Genomic DNA, 18,446 nt, shown 5'->3' on the forward strand with positions numbered 1-18,446 from the left:
GGTTCTCTCGCTTCTCAGAATCTAGAGAACCATGTAGAGGACCTTAGAGGGTTTAGGAGAGGGTGCTAAGTCATCTTTTAATAATGCACACATACTAATTAGAGTATCGGCTGCCACTGTGAGCTGTGATTCTATGAACCTCCTAATTCTGGATGGCAAGGATGATGATGTGTACTTTGGCCAGTGACTGCTCTTGCCATTAAAAAAAAAAAATCCCCCCACATTAAGTAATGGGTTGGCTAAAAACAGACCCATTAACTTCTACCAAATCAACATCATTAGGGATCTAAACCAACTGCATGTCATTTTCTCTCTATCCAAAGCCAAGTTTTATTAGAAAATGTGAAGAAAACAGTCACCTGAAGATATGTCACTGCATTGCAGGGCTGCATTCACTGGCAAGTGTCTGAGAGCAGCGTCTGTTAAACTGCCTGGAGCAGATGGGCCACCCTCTGCTCAGTCCCCTTGGCCCTCCATGAGCCCCTTCTATGACTTATCCAAAGGGAACACACCTTATTCTAGCAGCTCGTAAAAATTTCTTGAGACTTTTGTCTCTTATAAATGCAGATGTTTAAGGATGCTTTGTCAATTATCCTTCTATGATATTTTCACCTGTCTGTAATCAATGCCTTGGCACTCATGGGAAAAACAGAATTCTTCTAAAGCCTTCTGCTTCCAAATAGTTCTCCTAAAAAAAGCCTTCCTTTCCTAGTTAAGTGTTTTGATCATTATAACATGAAGAAAACACGTAGCTTCCATGCCCTCAATGCTGTGATGCATATTTTTAGCCCTTCAGAAAGAAAAAGTTGATTCAACACCCCTGTGACGATTAATGGCCAGTTTCCTCTGGGAAGGTCTGAATTACTAACACCAGCAGTGCCTTCAAAGGCAGTGCTCATGGATAATTATATTTTCATGTCTTGGTGAAAACACCATCCACCCAGTGATCTTATATCTACTTTAAAGTTACAGCACTTCTGCAAGATTATCACAGAATTATTATGAACTGTGATATTTAGCAGTAGCTATCAAAAGAGTAGGGCAGTGATTAAGGAATGTCTCTGGGTCTATTGGTTTCTCAGAGTGCTATAACAAAGAATCACATATTCGGTGACTTAGGCAACAGAAATTTATTGTCTCTCAGTTCAGGAAGCTAGAAGTCTGAGATCAAGCTATCACTGGGGTTAGTGGGGTTGGTTCCTTCTGAGGGCTGTGAGGGAGAATCTGTTCCAAGCCTCTCCTTTGGCTTCTAGTACTTTGCTGGCCATCTTGGACATTCCTTGTCTTGTAGATTTATCACCTGATGTCTGCATTCATCTTCATGTGGCATTTCCATGTGTGTGTGTGTCTGTGTCCAAATTTCCCCTTTTTGTAAGAATACCAGTCATATTGGATTAGGTGCCTACCCTACTTCTGGTATAAACTCATCTTAACTAATTAACTTACCAACAATCTATTTCCAAATAAGGTCACCTTCTGAGGTCCTGGGGGTTAGGACTTCAACATATGAATTTTGGAGGATGTAATTTAACTTATAACAGTGGTATTATGGTGAAAGTAGGCCACCTGAATTAGAATCCTTCTTGAAAAGATTATAAAGCTTAGATATAGAAGTTGACCTCTGACTGGCTCTTAACTCTCTACGTCTAGCCTGCTATGATGCACATTTTCCAGAGATTCTAGTTTTGTTCTAAATCAAACGTTTCTTCTTCAAAGCATGTTTCCCCACAGGAAAAAATAAAATTTTTAGAGAAGACGCGTCCTCAAACTTTTCCCAGTAGGTTTCATTCCCAGTAGGCTCTCTCTTTAGTTGTCAGTTTTGCTGATTTCTCTCTTAACTCTCATGTCTTTTCCCTCATACCCTCATTGGGTAACATAGCAACTAAAAAACTATTTGAATGAGGGCCTAGAGGACAAAAGGACTTTGCTTCATTTATTCATTTCACAAATGGTTTAAAATGCCACCCTTGATGGTATGACTTCTGCAGGCTCTTAAGTGTAAAAACATGGCACTCTCCTTGCTATCCCGGGCTTGTAGTCTAGTGGTAAAGCCAAATGAAATACCCTTCTCGAATAAAGGCATCCAATTTGCTTTAATTTAACATTTTTTACCCTTCTACAAAGTCATGTGAGATTTTGCACAGTAACAAAAAAAGCATTTCAGAAAGAAAACAGGGCAGTTGCTAACATTTGAGCTCAATTAGGAGGAGGTACTCAAAACTAGGTCCCTTTTCCTGAAACTTGTTTCATGGTCCCCAACATGCATCCTTAGACTCCTCTAAGTACAGGTATCTGATCATAACTCTTGCAGATAGTTTGTTACAGAGTCAAGCGGATTTTGCATTATTTGCATTTTAGATGTTTTGGTAGCACCTTCTATGTACCAAATGTGTTATATTTTTCTACCTCAGATCACATAGTTACAGATATCAAAAATAAACGAACAACAAAAGGTTTTCATTGTTCTTTTTCTAATTCTTGAGGAAAATACAGGGAAGCACAGTTTATACCAACAAACCAATGGGCAAAGTACCAGTTGCTCAATGGGCTGTTAATAAAACCCAAGCCAAATTCAATAACTGAGAAGCTTTTCAGACATTAAAGCTACAAGGGGTTTAATCCAATGTATCTACTAATTGATGCCCAACATATAGGAACTGAGTGTCTACTGACAGTACAGAAGTGCCCGTTTATGATTTCATGCTTAAACACCACTTGTCTGTAATGGGAACGCAAATAAAAGCCACGGGAGACTATGTGTTTAAGAGATTCCTTGGCTTTTGCACCAGTTTGTTTTGTCCTCATGTGCTTGCTGAAATGTAGAGAAAACAAGGTAATAGCAAACACTTAAACTGAGCTAGCTATGTACCAGCACCATTCTAAGTGCTCTACCAATATTAAGATATTTAGTCATCAGAACAAACACCACACACACACACACACACACACACACACACGCACACGGATGCCATTTTGACCACTGAGTAGCCATCATCAGTACCCAAGAATGAATTCTTGAGACACTAACTTTAACTAGGGTATTGATAGGGTTAATTATCACTCATTTGAAAATATCTGGTTAAAAACTAGTGAAGTGGGCTTGTTTTGAGGTCTGTGTATAGGTGGAAAATGTGATTTACTCTCCATAGAGACACCGACAATCAAGTTGAGGTATAATTTGGGAGCATTATGGAAGAACATGGAAAACAGACATAGATTATCTCTGAAAATAAAGTGAGAGGGTAGTGCACAGGTTAGTTTTCAGTGAGGAGCCATCTGCTATACAAACTGAGTCCCAGATTTAGATGCATCTGGAGAAGTAGGCATGATGACTTCACAGGAAAAGTAACAAGGACTGTAGTTTATTCTGGCTGTGGTTGGCTCCAGGTTCACCCGTCCTCCATGTCTTCAACAAGTATTTATGGAGGACGTACTGAGAGTGGGCACTCTTGTAGGTGTGAGGACTACACAGAGTTGATGGAGCTCAGCATCGGCAATGGACAATGTTATCAACCACTACTCGATGTTATAAAGCCATTAAACGTATACCCAGCAGGTATGGGAATTCAGAAAGGGGAGATTTAGGAGAAGTTGGTGATGGCCTCTAAGACACAGCATTAGATGTTCACAAGTGTGACATGTTCAGAAATTAATTTTCAAGTAAATCTCCTCAAATTTGATCTAAATAGTAAGCCTGATTTTTCCAAGCTGACCTCTTCCACCACTAATAATATAATAACCATGAAGCCCATATTTCTGTGATAACCCTGATTGTGGTTATTCTGTCTCTTTGTCAGGTCATATGTCCCAAGTTTGGGGCCAGAAAATATGGTTATTGTGGTTAATGGAGATGCAATTCACAGCAGATTTCCCTTGCTCTCTAGGTCCAGAATGTGCAAGAGACTTCCTTTGCCCCTCCTGCTCATCTTCTGCTCGTACTACTAACAGCCCACAACAGTCCTGGTTCTCAGTTTCACTGAGGGTGGCAATTCCTCAGGAATGTCTAATCAGAATGCTTTAAAAAGTAAATTCAATTTCTTAGAGAGTGATAGGACGATATTCTAAAAAACATTCAGCTTGATAATTTTTATTCTACATTTAATTGAAATTCCACTCCCAATTGTCTTCTTGAATGATAAGTGTATTCTAACATGGCATTTGATTAATTTTAATTATGGTACAGTTTACTGTCTGCTTGCTACTTTAATCTAATATTAAGGAAATTTCACTAGTCTTATGTGAATTAGATAAAAGTGCTTCTTAAACCTTGGAGAAGTGTGTTCTGTGTCCCCTTAAGCGTCTTTTTGTAAAGTATATCATGCTCTGCAATTTATTAGCTGTGTGATTGTGGCTGAGTTAGCATCTCTCATCTTCTGTCTACTCAGTCATGCAGTAGAATTGGTACAATTTCTTAAGGGAGCTATTGTAAGGGTTAAGTGGAATGCCTGTTTAATCATGTGCCTGAATTCAGACCTTTTGTTCTATAGTGACACCATAAATCCTTAATCTCAATGTTGACTGGCTCTCCTTAGCGATTACCTTCAGAAGTGGGGAACCCCATACCTCCTGAGCAAAAGAACAAACACACTAAATCTTTTGTTAAAAAAAACCTCTAGGTCTATCCTTATGTCCAAATTAATCTGTTCTTCTTCTCCAAATAAATATATCTTGTTCACTCTCCTAAAGGGGTATTTGACACCTTTTTAATCTTCTTTTCCATCCTTCAACCCTTGCTCTTGAGGGGCACGCTATCAGCTGTTGATCTTGTTTTATATTTCATTGAAAAAAATAGAAGTATTCTTATGAGAATTACTTCATTTTCTACCCCAAATACAACACTTTGCTTGAATTTCTCTTCTCTCCCATTTTATTGAACTGTCTCTCTTTCCAGTTCACTGCGTAATGGAGGTGTTACCTCTTCCATTACTCAGTAAATTCTCTCATGCAATTATTTTTTAATGTCTCCCAGGATCACCGGTTTCTTCCTACTCACTGGAATAGTTCCATCAGCATTCAAATAGGCTGCAATGCTTTCCATCTTAACAAAAAGTTAGTGCTTTCCTTGGCCCACATCACCCTCTAAATGCTATTCCATTTCTTCAATCCCCTTACCTCCCACTCTCTTATAATACACTCCAGCGAGTCTTTCATCCCCATCACGCCACTGAAACCAGTCTTGTCATAACCACCAACACTCTTCATCTTGTCTAATCCAAATGTGAATTCAGTCCTCTTCTTACGTGACCTCTTAGTAGCATTTGACCCAGATGACATTTTCCTTTTTGAAGCATTTCTTTTCTTCTCTTTTAGCACACCCCACACTCTCTGGGTTTTACTCCTACAGCTTTCATTCTCTGCCTTTAAATGTAGGAATGCTTCAGAACTCGGTCCTCAGCTCTCCACCTTATTCTCTCCTTTGGAGACTCAGATGACCCCATGGTTAAATGTCATCTAAACACAGATGACTCCCAAACATATATCTCCAGCACCAACCTCTCACCTGGTCTCCAGACTGGTATAGTCAGCAGCCCAGTTAGCGCTTAGGTGGTTAGTGGGAGCTCAAACTTTACAAGGCCTAGACAGAATTATGAATTTATTAAACTTCTCCACAAACTTTCCGCTCCCCATTTACCCTTTATTCTTCATACATTTAACTCATTCTATTGGTTCTTCCACCATAATGTATCAGAATCTTATTATATCTCATCATGTCTACAACCACGACCTCTAATTATCCCTGTCCAAGCCCCTCATCTCACTGGACTATGCATTCATCTCCTCACTGGTCTCCATGCTTCTATGTCTGCCCTTCTGCAGTCTAAGAATAAACTTATAAAACAGAAATCAACTCACATCATTCTCCTGCTTAAAATCCTCTAATGTCTTCTCAGCACATAAGGAATAAAATCCAAATTTATTATCATGATCTTTATTGACCTTTATACTCTGATCCAACCTACTTCTCTGACATTATCTTCACCCCTCTCCAACCAAGCTGGCTGCTTGTTCTTGCCTCAGGGCCTCGATCCTTGCTGAATGTACTATTGGTCCACTCTTCCCCAGGTTTTGTATGGCTGCTTCTTTTTCATCACTCAGGGTTCTGTTCCTTCTCTTCAAAGAGCTTTTCTATATCACCCTATTTAAAAGTACTGCACCTGTTTATTCTCTAACCTGGCAGTTCTTCACCAAGAGTGACTTTGCCTCCCAGTGGACATTTAACAATGTCTAGAGATATTTCTGGTTGTCATTACTGGGAGGATGCTACTGGCAGCTAATGGGTAGAGACCAGGGATGCTGCTAAACATCTTACAACACACAGGACAGCCCCAACAACAAAGACTTATGCAGCCCCCAAGGTTAATCATGCTGCTGTTGAAAAACCTTACTTTTCTCTACTTTATTATTATCACAGCACTCAGCATTATAATAATAATAGCTAACATTTATTTCAGATTTACCTTGTGTCAGATACTGTTCTGTAAATACAGGAAAAACTCTAAAGTTTTTATACGTATTTTTCTAATGAATCCTCATGTCAACCCTATGAGGTATGTGCTATTATTGTCTTCATTATACAGGTGAGACACTGAGGCACAGAAAGCTTAAATATCTTGTTTAAGGTCAAGTTGGAGAACTGGGAGACTGTCTGGCTCCAAAGCCTGAGACTGTAACCATTATATTATAGGGCTGTGAGATTACGTTTTTGGACTATGTGTCTATTATCTGTCTTCTCCCACCAGTATATTATCTCCATGAGAACAGGGCCTTGTCTGCCTTGTTTATTCCTGAATCCTTTCTGTCTAGACACATAGTAGGCATTCAAATATCTTGAATCAATGAATGGTCCTATGTATCCTTCCAGTATTATCTCCCATGTTTTACTCAATGACATCTTTTCTATCTTTGAGACATTGCATGTATTTTCTTTCTCACTGACTTATCCCACACTGTCTCGCAGGTATAGTTTGTCCTTCTTACTCCTTTCCTCAATACTTGTTCAAATTTTATCCATTTCTCCTGCCTCACCTCAAATCTTACATATAGTTATTCTGGTGGAAAACATTTTAGAGATCATAAACTTCAAACTATTTATTTTATGTATAAGAGAAATAAAATTCAGAGCAACTAAACAAGATATAGACAAAAGTCCTTTTTCTCTTTCTTCTCTTTGGAACTTGCATATAACTAGAAAATGCTGGTGGGAAAAGAGAATTTGTAGAAGCCTCTGGAACAGCAGGTCCCCCAAAGCTTAGTGAACCACGTTTTCTCTTCCTCAAGTTCAGTACTGCCTTCATTTAGGTGACTGTATTTCCCCAGTTTCATATTTTCTTTACTCCTAACTTTCAGGACATTGTGTCCTCATGTTCTTACACAGAATAATTTCCACCTGTGCCCCTAATTTTATTCCCAAAAAATCAGAATTATGGTTCTTGCCTTTAGGGAGTTTATAATAGACAAGGAAAGAGACAATGTATGTCTTCATCTTGGGTCTCCCATTACGATTCATAGTGATTCATATTCTGAGGGAATTATCGGAAGAACAGGTGTTCCCCATATTGTTCTAATTATTTCTGGGAGTTCAACAGAAGAAATATGATTTTGGTTGACACCTAGGTGATGAAGATACAGTAGTATATTTAATAACTAGGACAAGAAAAAAAAAATTCCACAGTAATCCTGTATGACGTCATCTATATGTTCTATAATGTAGACGGCTTAGTTTAACACTAATTTTTAGGACACTTTTGGCATTTCTTCTGATGGAATGAATTGGATAAATGGTATTTCTAGTGAAATACTTCTTTCATAGATCATTATTTGAACACATTCAAGACAGATCTATCCAGATAAGCTCTTTAGATTGTTTAAGGCCATTTCAATATGGACAAACCTAGTGGTTATTTGGGGAAGAAGATATCCCAAATAATGACAAATTACCACCCTTCAGATTACCTAATGATTGCACAGAGGAAACCTTTCTTTATAATGGAATGGATGATCTAGCAGTAACAACCTTAACCAAAAAATCACATGTAGCATTACTGAAGTTTGACATCATGAAAGTATGTGACTCCAGATGACATATAAAACATCACTTAGGGTACAGTCTTGCCAAAAACATATAAACAGTATCTATTCAAGCCGTAAGAACTAGTTTCCAGTTTACAGGAGATAAAGATAATGAGAAACAAGGTAAACATCATCTCAGTGAAATAACCACACAAAACCTGATTCTGGTACATTTTACAAGACAACTGTTTTGTTCTCTTCAAAAAGTCAATGTCATGGGGGGAAAATGGTGGGGTGGCTATATACAAGTTTAATAGAGACTAAATAGCCTTCAGCAATTATTAAAATAAATGCTACAACAGCTTTGTGATTGCTTGGAGGCTTAATCTACCCACTTGATTCTATCAACTGGTTGATAGAACATCTATTGCAATGAGAGGTTGACCTCTGAGAAATTTGTGAACCCTATAGGCTCTCTTCTAACAGAATAATGTTGAATAAATGAGGAAGCCAAACCAAATGTATAGACCAGATTATCAACACATAAAATGTATACCATACTAATTAGCAAATTTTAAAAGTATGTCTTAGGGAAGCACATTTAATGGGCAACATTTTACAGCAAGAATAAAAAATGATAATGATTCAAATCTCAATTTATTTTCTGATCATTGCCCAAGTTTGGCAAATCTTTACAAAGTATATTGATTTCATCTACAGATCCTCTCATAGATTCCATTTATTATATATAGAAAATGTGTACTTTTTGTCACTTTTATTGTAGAGAATTCTTGTTTTTTTTTCATCGCTCAATCATTCATTCGTTCCACAGACACTTATTGAGAACCAGGCAAACATAAATAAAACATGGTCCGTATGTTAGAAATATGAATAGGGTGTTAAATGAGATTAGAGGAAGGACATCTAATCCACACTGTGTAAGTGTGTGAGCAGTGGAAAGAATGAGCAAAGGATGGCTGGAAGTTGTGACAAACCAAGATGAAGGTATTAGGGGTAAGAGTAGGGAAGTGACAGGAATGAGGGGTTGGAGGATATGCTCCAGGCAGAAGCAGCACCATTCAGAAAGGCTCGGGGTGGTGAAATAACAGGTATATTTGCAACCTACAAGTAGTATACAATGTATGAAATACAGAGTGGGGGATGCAGAGACAGTTAGGGGAAAATCTCATGTTTCTGATCAAAAAAGACTGTAGGCCATGAGGGAAGCTGGATTTTATTCTAAGAACAAAGAGCTATCTCAAAAAGTTTCAGGAAGTTACCAGCATGAGTACATTTGTGTTTCAGAAAGAGAATGCTGGCTTTTATGCAGAGGTTGAAGGCGGTGGGCCAAGAGACCTGTTAGCAGGTTGTTGCAATAATCTGAACCAAAAATTTGAGAATGTGAATTAAGGCAGTGGCGAGAATGGAAGAAAAAGATATGGGTTGAAAAGAACAATAACCCCATAAATATGTTTGTAAATTTAGCTATCTGAAATAATCTGAAAATGTGTGAGGCAAAAAACTTGTGATGAGAGATAGATATAGATATGAATTTCAGAAAAATCAATGTGTGACATTTATTGTGCAGTTATGTTTCAAAATATTTTCCCTTGGTAGATAGTGTTCTAATCAAAATGTCAGCAAAGGGAATATAAACCAAATTAAACAAAATAAAACACAAACTTCCATCTACTCATCCATCCAATTTTCTCCTCCAAATAATGGATTCATTTTTTAAAAAATATGTCAGTGGAAGAAATTCAACATCTGAACCAAATTTTGTAAACAAGACGTATTTTACAGCATACATCTTTAAAATGTGAAATGAAAAGTACTGAATAAGATAATAAAACCTTCCCCAAAATGTTAGTTAATTTATTATTTTATCAAACTGATAAAACATATTTAATTCAATTATGTAAAATATGACAATTACATATGGCTTGTTGGATTGCTGTCTGACTCCAGAAACAATCCTTCATCAATGACTATCTGAGTTAGAGTGGTAAAATCAGACAAATCTCCTTGACAGTAACCCAACATATGGGTCCCTGAGCCGTAACTTGGCACTGTCACTCCCCTGATTTCTATCCCATACTTCCACAGTCATATACTCATAGTAAGGATGTGGTCAAAGAGGAATTGAGAATTTTTGCCTCCAGAGTTCATGGTCATGGCATGTATAGCTTTTCCCCTTTCAGTTTTCTTGAATTCCTCTACCATCCTCTCCCTACTCCCTCACCCAGAGAAATGCAATCCATATAAGTGGTTAGTCCTCAGTGTTCACAGTAATGGGACTCTTAGGGGATACACTCTATAGATAAAGAAATCTCACAATCCTCAATTAGTTGAACATGGAATGGATGACTGTCTCCTCCGGTATCTAAGTTCTCTTTGTTTACAATCTCTTCATTGTCTTTTTTTTTCTTCCAAACTAATTTACCTTTTCTCTAGCCTGAGCCATCTCCCACAGTTTAAAGAGCCAGGACAGCAGAATATAAAGGGTATGAACATTAGAGTTAGGCAGACTTGGGATCAAATCGAAGCTTTCTAATTTCCAACTTCCTAGTCTGAGCCAAGTCTGGCTGCCTCTCTGTTGTCTCATCTATAAAATGGGGTTTACAATATCCCTCTTATCTTGGATTTTTTTAAAGTAAGTTTAATGAGTCAATTCGTGTAATGTGCTTAGCATATGGCCTAAATCTAAGAAAGTGCTAATCTGAATACAGTGTTATAATTCCAGAAGTACTGGTTCTTTTTCTATCTAGACCTCTCTGGCTAGTTTCGTTGGAAACTGAAACCCATGCTAAATGCAGTCCTGGATGCTTTCTACAGGAATGCTCTAAACTAGCTTCTTTGTTCTTATTTTCAATGTTTTCTGTCAGACCAAATTGCAGTTACCTTTCCAATCTCCATCAGTCCATTCTGGTTTACATTTGTTATTGTTTATTTGTTTACATAGTATCTTCTCTAAAATTCCTGGGCTTCATTACAGTTTTCTCCCTGAAATATTGGCCCATCTCAGAGAGCAGTTTCATATCCTCTAAAACACATTTATCCACTCTATCTTCCTCTACCCATCTATCTTGCTATTCATTCATTCATTCATTCATTCAAGCTATATTAATCACTTTTTTCTACACTCAAAGATCAAAATGTAGTGGGGGAAGACAGACAATCTATTATAATGAGTGCAATAATGAATTTCAGTATTGAATTAGATCAGTTGTGCAAAATATTTACCTGAAAGAGCACCTGGCAGATAGTAAGAATCATCAAATATTAGCTACCTTATTAAGGTACAAAGAATATCACTGAGAAGAAGCATACCGTCTTTGAGCTATGTGTTCAATGATGAAGAGGACATTTCTGGGAAATGGGAGGAGGGAGAAATGCAGCATTTCATGTCAAGGAAAGAACATGTAAAGGCAAACATAGTGGAATGCAGACTAAAACAGCATACAGCATCAAATATATGGTGATGGAAGGAGAACTGACTCTGGGTGGTGAACACACAATGGGATTTATAGATGATGTAATACAGAATTGTACACCTGAAATCTATGTAACTTTACTAACAATTGTCACCCCAATAAATTGAAAAAATAAATTAAAAAAGAAAAAAGAAAAAAAACCAGCATACAGCATTTGTGAACCTCAAGTATTGCCCATGAATAAGGTTGGAGAAATAGTCAGTGGATTGGTCAGGGTAGGAGGCAAGGCTGCTAACACAGGCAGATGTCAGATTAGGAATGTTTCCTCTAGCCTATGCAAAGCATCACATTTGAACTAGACTCTGGAACAGAAATAATTGTTTCCAAATTATTAAATGTCTACTCTGCAACAGATGGCATCATAGATACTTAATATTATCCAATTTAAACTTCAAGTGAAATACAAAGTAGATAGATATCAGTCTCATTTGATTGATCAGCTACTAAAATGGTACAGTAAGGAATTGAATTGAGGTCTAATCTACTTAAGTGCAAAGTTCATATTCTATTATACCACGTTTTGAAAGGGATTGAATTTAGTGAGGCATATTTAAGCCTTAAGTAACGTACTTGTAAGACCATGCTGGGAACAATATTTTAATTTTTTAAAAAATTTATTGGGGTGACAATTGTTGGTAAAATTATATAGATTTCAGGTGTACAATTCTGTATTACATCATCTATAAATCCCATTGTGTGTTCACCACCCAGGGTCAGTTCTCCTTCCATCACCATATATTTGATCCCCCTTACCCTCATCTCCCACCCCCCACCCACCTTACCCTCTGGTAACCACTAAACTATTGTCTGTGTCTACGAGTTTTTGTTTCTCATTTGTTTGTCTTGTTCTTTTGTTGTTTTTGGTTTATATACCACATATCAGTGAAATCATATGGTTCTCTGCTTTTTCTGTCTGACTTATTTCGCTTAGCATTATACTCTCAAGATCCATCCATGTTGTCACAAATAGGAATATTTTAATTTTTATTACACGTTTTGACTTGTTCAGAGTCTTTTTTTTTTCTTTTTCTTTTTTTCTTAGTGTTTCTTGTTTTTCCTCTCAGGACAGGCTGAGTGTGTTCTAGAGAGACACTTCAGAAATTATACTGTACAACGGTGGCCATCTATTCCCATGGTGTTGGGGGAAGGGAGCTCAAATGTTTCTGTGAACGAAATATGAATGGACTAGAGTCCCCCTATAGTTCAAGAGGAAGCTGAATGTCCTCCAAATGAGCCTACAAATGGTTTCCTGTGTCTGCCCATAGGAAAAATTCTAATGGTAGAGTTTAAGGAATGGACGGTGGGGGAAGGATAACATCTTACGCTGATTGAATCACAGGTCATAAACCTCAATGCTACCTCCAAAGGATCCTTTCATGACATCATACTAAAACAAAACAAAACAAGACAGTTTTTGTTTGTTTGTTTTGTTTTTTGTAACATTCCAGCAAAATCACTCCATTGTTTTTCATGACCTGCGTCATTTTATAATAACACAGGCCTGGTTGTTAACAGGCAGGTACCAACGCATCATCACTTTAGGCATAAAGAAAACATACACTTGGCTTCTTTTCCCAGTCTATGACAAAGATTTTGAAAAGTCATAAGAAGGATTTACAAAATTGTGAGGGATGAAACAGGACTATTCATACAATGTCCGAGAAGAGGCTTTCTATGTTCTCTGAAGATGAGAGAGGGATTGGTCATCCCGACTCATTTTAGAAGTCCTTCATCTGACTCCAGAAACCCAGCTCACTGCCCAGCTAGAGCTGCTGCTCTATAGTCTGTACCCTTTGTCCCTCTTAGAAGTCAACCTCCACGTCCCAGTAGCTGGCAGATACTTCCAATGTCCCTTTGCAGCCTTTTTACCAGCCCTCCCTGACATTGCACATTCTGGACGTGGCTCCTATATTAACGAGAGTGACCTATTACCACATCAATATGGATTTATTAGATTTGCTTGGGCATAAACTGTCCTCTGGTATTTGCAGAACCATGAGGGTGCCAAGATACATTGATCTGAGGCTGCTGAGAGATGTGGAACAAAGGTAAATTTTCCCTAATTCACAGATTTTATTGAAAACTCAAATGGAGGCTATTAATTTGGCCCCTTTATCCTTCAGGTAACTTAGGTAGCTTGGTGGTTCAATAGGCATACATTGATTGGTTTCTTGGGAAATGAATTGTGTTAATGAGATGAAAAAATATTAGCGTAGTATTTTCTAGGTGGCAGGCCTTTTGCTCGGCAATGGTAAATTTGAAGTCAGACTCTATCCTTTTCCTGAAAGAACTCCAATCTGTTGAAGGAAACAAATAAACATGACCAAAACTATAAAAAAAGAAGGCAGAATATTAAAAGTGGTAGAAAAGTTAAAATAGCTTTTTATAGTGTTAGTTCATCCAGAGGTGTTTGCATTTCAGTGGTTTCAAGGCAGAATTTAAGACACTGGTCAGTGAGTGGGAATGACCTGGGAACACCAGAACCCTCTCTTTTACTTCCTGCCTGGGCAGTGCCCTAAACATTTGGTCCTCAAGTGACACACAACCTCCTCTAGACACAATCGTTCCTAAACAGATGGCAGCATACGTGTAAATGGGAGTAAATTCAAGTTTGAGAAAATCTAGGAGGTACTTTTGAGTTACCTCGAGCTGGGAGAGTCTGGAGGTTTCCACAAATGTGGAGGTCATTCAGCTCAGAGGCGACATTGATGGTTTATGTTTTGATCTAAGTTGAGCATGCAGACAGCCAGTTAGTTTTCAACAGAGCGGTCCTTCACATTATCTCCTGACATGCACTCTGGCAAAAATGATTATGCCATAAAAATAAATCCGCTCTGTCCCTTAAATTTTATTTCCTTTCCCCTTGTTTATTTCCCTTCAAGCCAGTAAATAAGTTCTTCCTACAAACAGCATTAAGTCACTGCTTGCAGCAAACATCCTCATAGGTGACCAAGAAAAACAAAGTGTGTATGTATCATGCTTCTCGCCAAACTGCTGCCTGCCTGGGCGTTCCACTTTATTTTGGACCCTCAGCCTCATTTTATGCTCCTCGTTGACCTGATCTCTCTATAGGTATTTATTAAGTTATCCTGGTAGGATACATGTCCCGGCTGCCAGACTCTCCAATTAGCTCTTCCTCTCTCAATAGCATCTCTTTTGCCTGGAACTCCCCACCCTTCCCTTAAAAAAAAAATCAAAAAAAAAAATCTCTCTCCTACTCAGCATTCTCCTATCAGCATCTGCTCTCAGGTCCTTCCAGAAGACCAAGGAGTAATAATATCTTAAAGTAGTCGTGCCAAGGCAATTTGCATTTAAATAGGATTCAAAGCATTACACTGAAGGCGATTCTCTCAAAGGTAGATGCTTGGACATTATTGAGGAGATGGAATAGAGAGGGTAGAGGCCAGAGAAGAACTAAGAAGGAAGGGCTTTTCTCCTTCGTCTGCTGTAGTCAATCCCCTTTTCTAAGTATAAGGAGTTATCACGTCTCCACTCAGTCCTAACAGGGTCACAATCGACTTTGATATCATATCTTTTAAATTACACCCTTCTCATATTTACGTGAACTACTTATAATTATGTGGACTCCTTCTCACTCTCACAAACCAGCCGGGTGGGGCTAATTTACCCAGGGTACACAGGGAGTAGGTGGCAGCGCTGGCATTTCATCCAGGTCTGTCTGGTGCCAAAGGCCAGTCTAGGTCCATTATTTTCTCCTGACGCTGCTTCAGAGTGCAATGCCGCTCCTTTTGCTTTCATTCATTCCCTTTAAGCCATCTCCTGATGTCTTAAAAGGCTTTGTTGACTCTAACCCTATTGTCTAAGATTACATCTTGACTGTTCTTTTGATTCTTCCTTTCATAGAAATAAATTTTATATCATCTCAGGTGTCAGAACACTTCTCATAGCTCAAGTACACAAGATATTATCCTTCTGTATTCTCTTCTGCAAAATACTACTAATTCTATATTCCCATTCCCATTCATCACAGTTACTAATAAACTCCCTATGGCCATCCCATTAATTAGTTAATTTCACCCTCTCCAAAGCAATAGCTTTTAAGTATAGAAATAAATAAATAAAAAATTTCACATATATGAAAAAATATTATTTTTATTTGAATTGAGTTTTTAAATCTTAAAATTTAGAATTTTAATTTTTACAATATTTTATTATAATTAATTGTGTTACATATAACTAAATATAGTGAATTTTCAAGTTTAAATAGTGATTTTTAAATATTATCTATACATATTAGTTTTATTTATGTGACATTTGTAAATAAAATCATGTACCTTGTAAATATTTAGAGAAACTGAAAATCACAAAGTGTATCATAATAGCATAACTGACGATGTTACAGGGGCAAAGTATATTTAATGCCACAGACCATAAATAATAAATAAATGAATAAAAACAAGAATGAAAAATACCAGTGGCCTGGCAATTTAGAAACTATAACCATTGCCTAAATATTTCCCCTCTTTAAAAAAATAACTGCACAAAGAATCTACATTACTTAGGAGAGCTTTCAGAGATGTGATATGAAAACGTTCACCCTGATAATTAACTATGAAGATTAAAATGTTAATGAGCCATGCTTTTGAGAGATAACTGGAAAATGAAGCCAAGCATACCTTGTATTCATTTCTGCTCCCTGGGACAACAGTTTATCTCAACTTCATTCAGGCCACCATTGATAACCCACTGATGTGTGATTTCCAATGTCCCGTGGAGGATAATGAACAACTTACCAGTGAAACCTTTCCATATGGCTAACTATTTAATGTCTTAGACATAAATTAAGTATTGCCTAATGTACAGAAGAAATAATTGTTTTACTCTAAATACATGGTACATGATGGAAGTCCCTGTTTTATCCATTCCTTCTAACAGATAATTGATGCAGAGGAGAGACAAAAGAAGGGACTCACTCCAAAACATAAATGCTCCACAAAGCAGTCTCCTGCCTCACCTAATGCAATATGTTTCTCATGGGTCTTTTGTTACTCTGTAACATATTAAATTATCCTTCCTATTACCTGGACCACTAAAACAAGAGCTGCTAATATGTAGATGACTGTTAGACGATTACACCAGCTGTCAGTAATAAATGATAATTAAGTCATCTTAATTATTAAGCCGACGAGAATATGCAAAGTGTGCTTTATAAAACTTGTGTCAAAAGCATAGAGGAACCCTCAGTGACAAAATTCTCTTTCTCTACTTTAGATCAGCAATGTGGTCCTTTTTCTCTCTCAGGCTGGTAGATAGCTAGATAAATTGCAGCAACCTTCAAGATATGTAGCCCCCCTACTTTCCCTGCCCCCCTCCTGCCCCCTAGTTCTTTCCCTGGGTTTCTTTAGTTATAGACATAGCAGAATGTGATGATTTAAAGCTGCATTTTAGCCAGTTTACCTTCAGAACAATAGCAACAATAACAAAGAGTCTGTCCTAATAAAGGTCTGTACACAGTCAGCTTAAGCAATGTAAAGTGTTCCTTTATTCTGCTAATTACCGTCTCCCCCAGAGGTTACCCATCTTCAAAGGCTGGCATTTACACTGAGAACAGGAACAAAGCATTACTAGAAAGCAGAGAGATCTTCCTCCAGCACCAGCATCTCTGCTTTCCGTAATCCTTAAGAAATATAGCAACTTAATGAAAAAGAACCGATACCTTTGCATGAGAACATTCCAGCACAGGGATATCGCTGTCTTGTCGGCTGTGGTGCAGACTGAGTTGCTTGGGCATGTATCCCTCTCTTCTTAGCTACAGGGTCTGCTTGGTGGCTGCTGCCCACACAGGGAGCATTTACGACATGTATGTGGTGTTCGTCTGCAATGAAAGGAGACTAACCAGCTCAGCTTGGTGTTTGCCTGGAGGCATCAGATCTTTAGACCCTCGCCATCTGATTGGCTGCCTCCTAGTCTCACTGTACTCCTCTGCCTTAACCTTCAACTGTGTTCAATATATTTTCCCTAGGGATGCACTCGGAGAATTGCTGGTTAGGGAATTAGTGGCAGGTTAAATTGAACTGGTTCTAAAACGCAGTGATGCGATTGTCTTTGAATATGTCTGATGTTTTATTTTCTGAAGGTCTACATAATTTACCCGGGAGAAACCTAATAAAATGGATATAATTTAACAATAGCAGTTTTATGTTTCATTTCTGAAAATACCTGGAGTCTAATGCACGCATAACAAACTGCTGACGTGATCAGGTGGCTTCTTGCAGCCCGGCATGTCTGTATAATCAACATTAAATCAAAACAGATGGGGATGACAGAATATATTAAGAGGGTTATTGAAAATGCCAGGAGATACAGTTGAATAAGGCTACCGAAACCACCGTAAGAAAGTGTTATAAATCTCTTACACAAAATGCTCTTACAATATTTATGGTTGATTTTATATGGCTATGATAATGAAAGCATAAAGATCACGGATAGAAAAATAGTCAAGCCTTTGTTAACGTCTCTAGAACAAAATAGGTAGAAATATCAAATCTTTTATTCTATGAAAGCAGGCAAAATAAGAAAAGAATTAAAGCTATAGCTTTATCATCTCCTATCCATATATTAGATTCAATTTCCTACTTTACTTTGGTCAAGAATTTAGTACAGGGTATTCAAAAATACCCATTAGTATATTATTTTTTAAATGAGAGGCTTCAAATTATAGATGGTGAATTGACTGCATATATTTAACCATTTCTCCCTCATAAAGCCTCACTAAAATGACAAAGTTTTTCTTTTAAAAACAATAAAACCACAAGGACAAAGAAACGGGAAAATTGCAACCAAATTTAGAAAACTAGAGAGCAGTGAACAGATTACGTGACCAGGGAAAGTTGGATCCTAAGCTAGCAATGGGGAAAGTCAAGGACTGACAGAAATCACAATGTGCCACCCAAATAAGCTCTGGAACTGGTGATGTAATGG

At 37.7% G+C, this 18,446-nt stretch overlaps 1 protein-coding gene across 2 annotated transcripts in view; it reads right to left on the minus strand.

The window, feature by feature from the left end:
• Window positions 1-17,357, minus strand: part of SORBS2 (sorbin and SH3 domain containing 2) — a 313,531-nt gene extending 296,174 nt beyond the window's left edge. For both annotated transcript variants that reach the window (XM_074329790.2, XM_019736081.3), the window contains exon 1: window positions 17,182-17,357. The gene's annotated coding sequence lies outside the window, so the exon portion shown is untranslated. The remainder of the gene's footprint in view (window positions 1-17,181) is intronic.
• Between the last annotated feature and the right edge of the window lie 1,089 nt (window positions 17,358-18,446).

Source organism: Rhinolophus sinicus, chromosome 16 (genome assembly GCF_057876585.1).
Source record: "Rhinolophus sinicus isolate RSI-liver-muscle chromosome 16, RSI-T2T, whole genome shotgun sequence".
NCBI classification, from domain to species: Eukaryota; Metazoa; Chordata; class Mammalia; order Chiroptera; family Rhinolophidae; genus Rhinolophus; species Rhinolophus sinicus.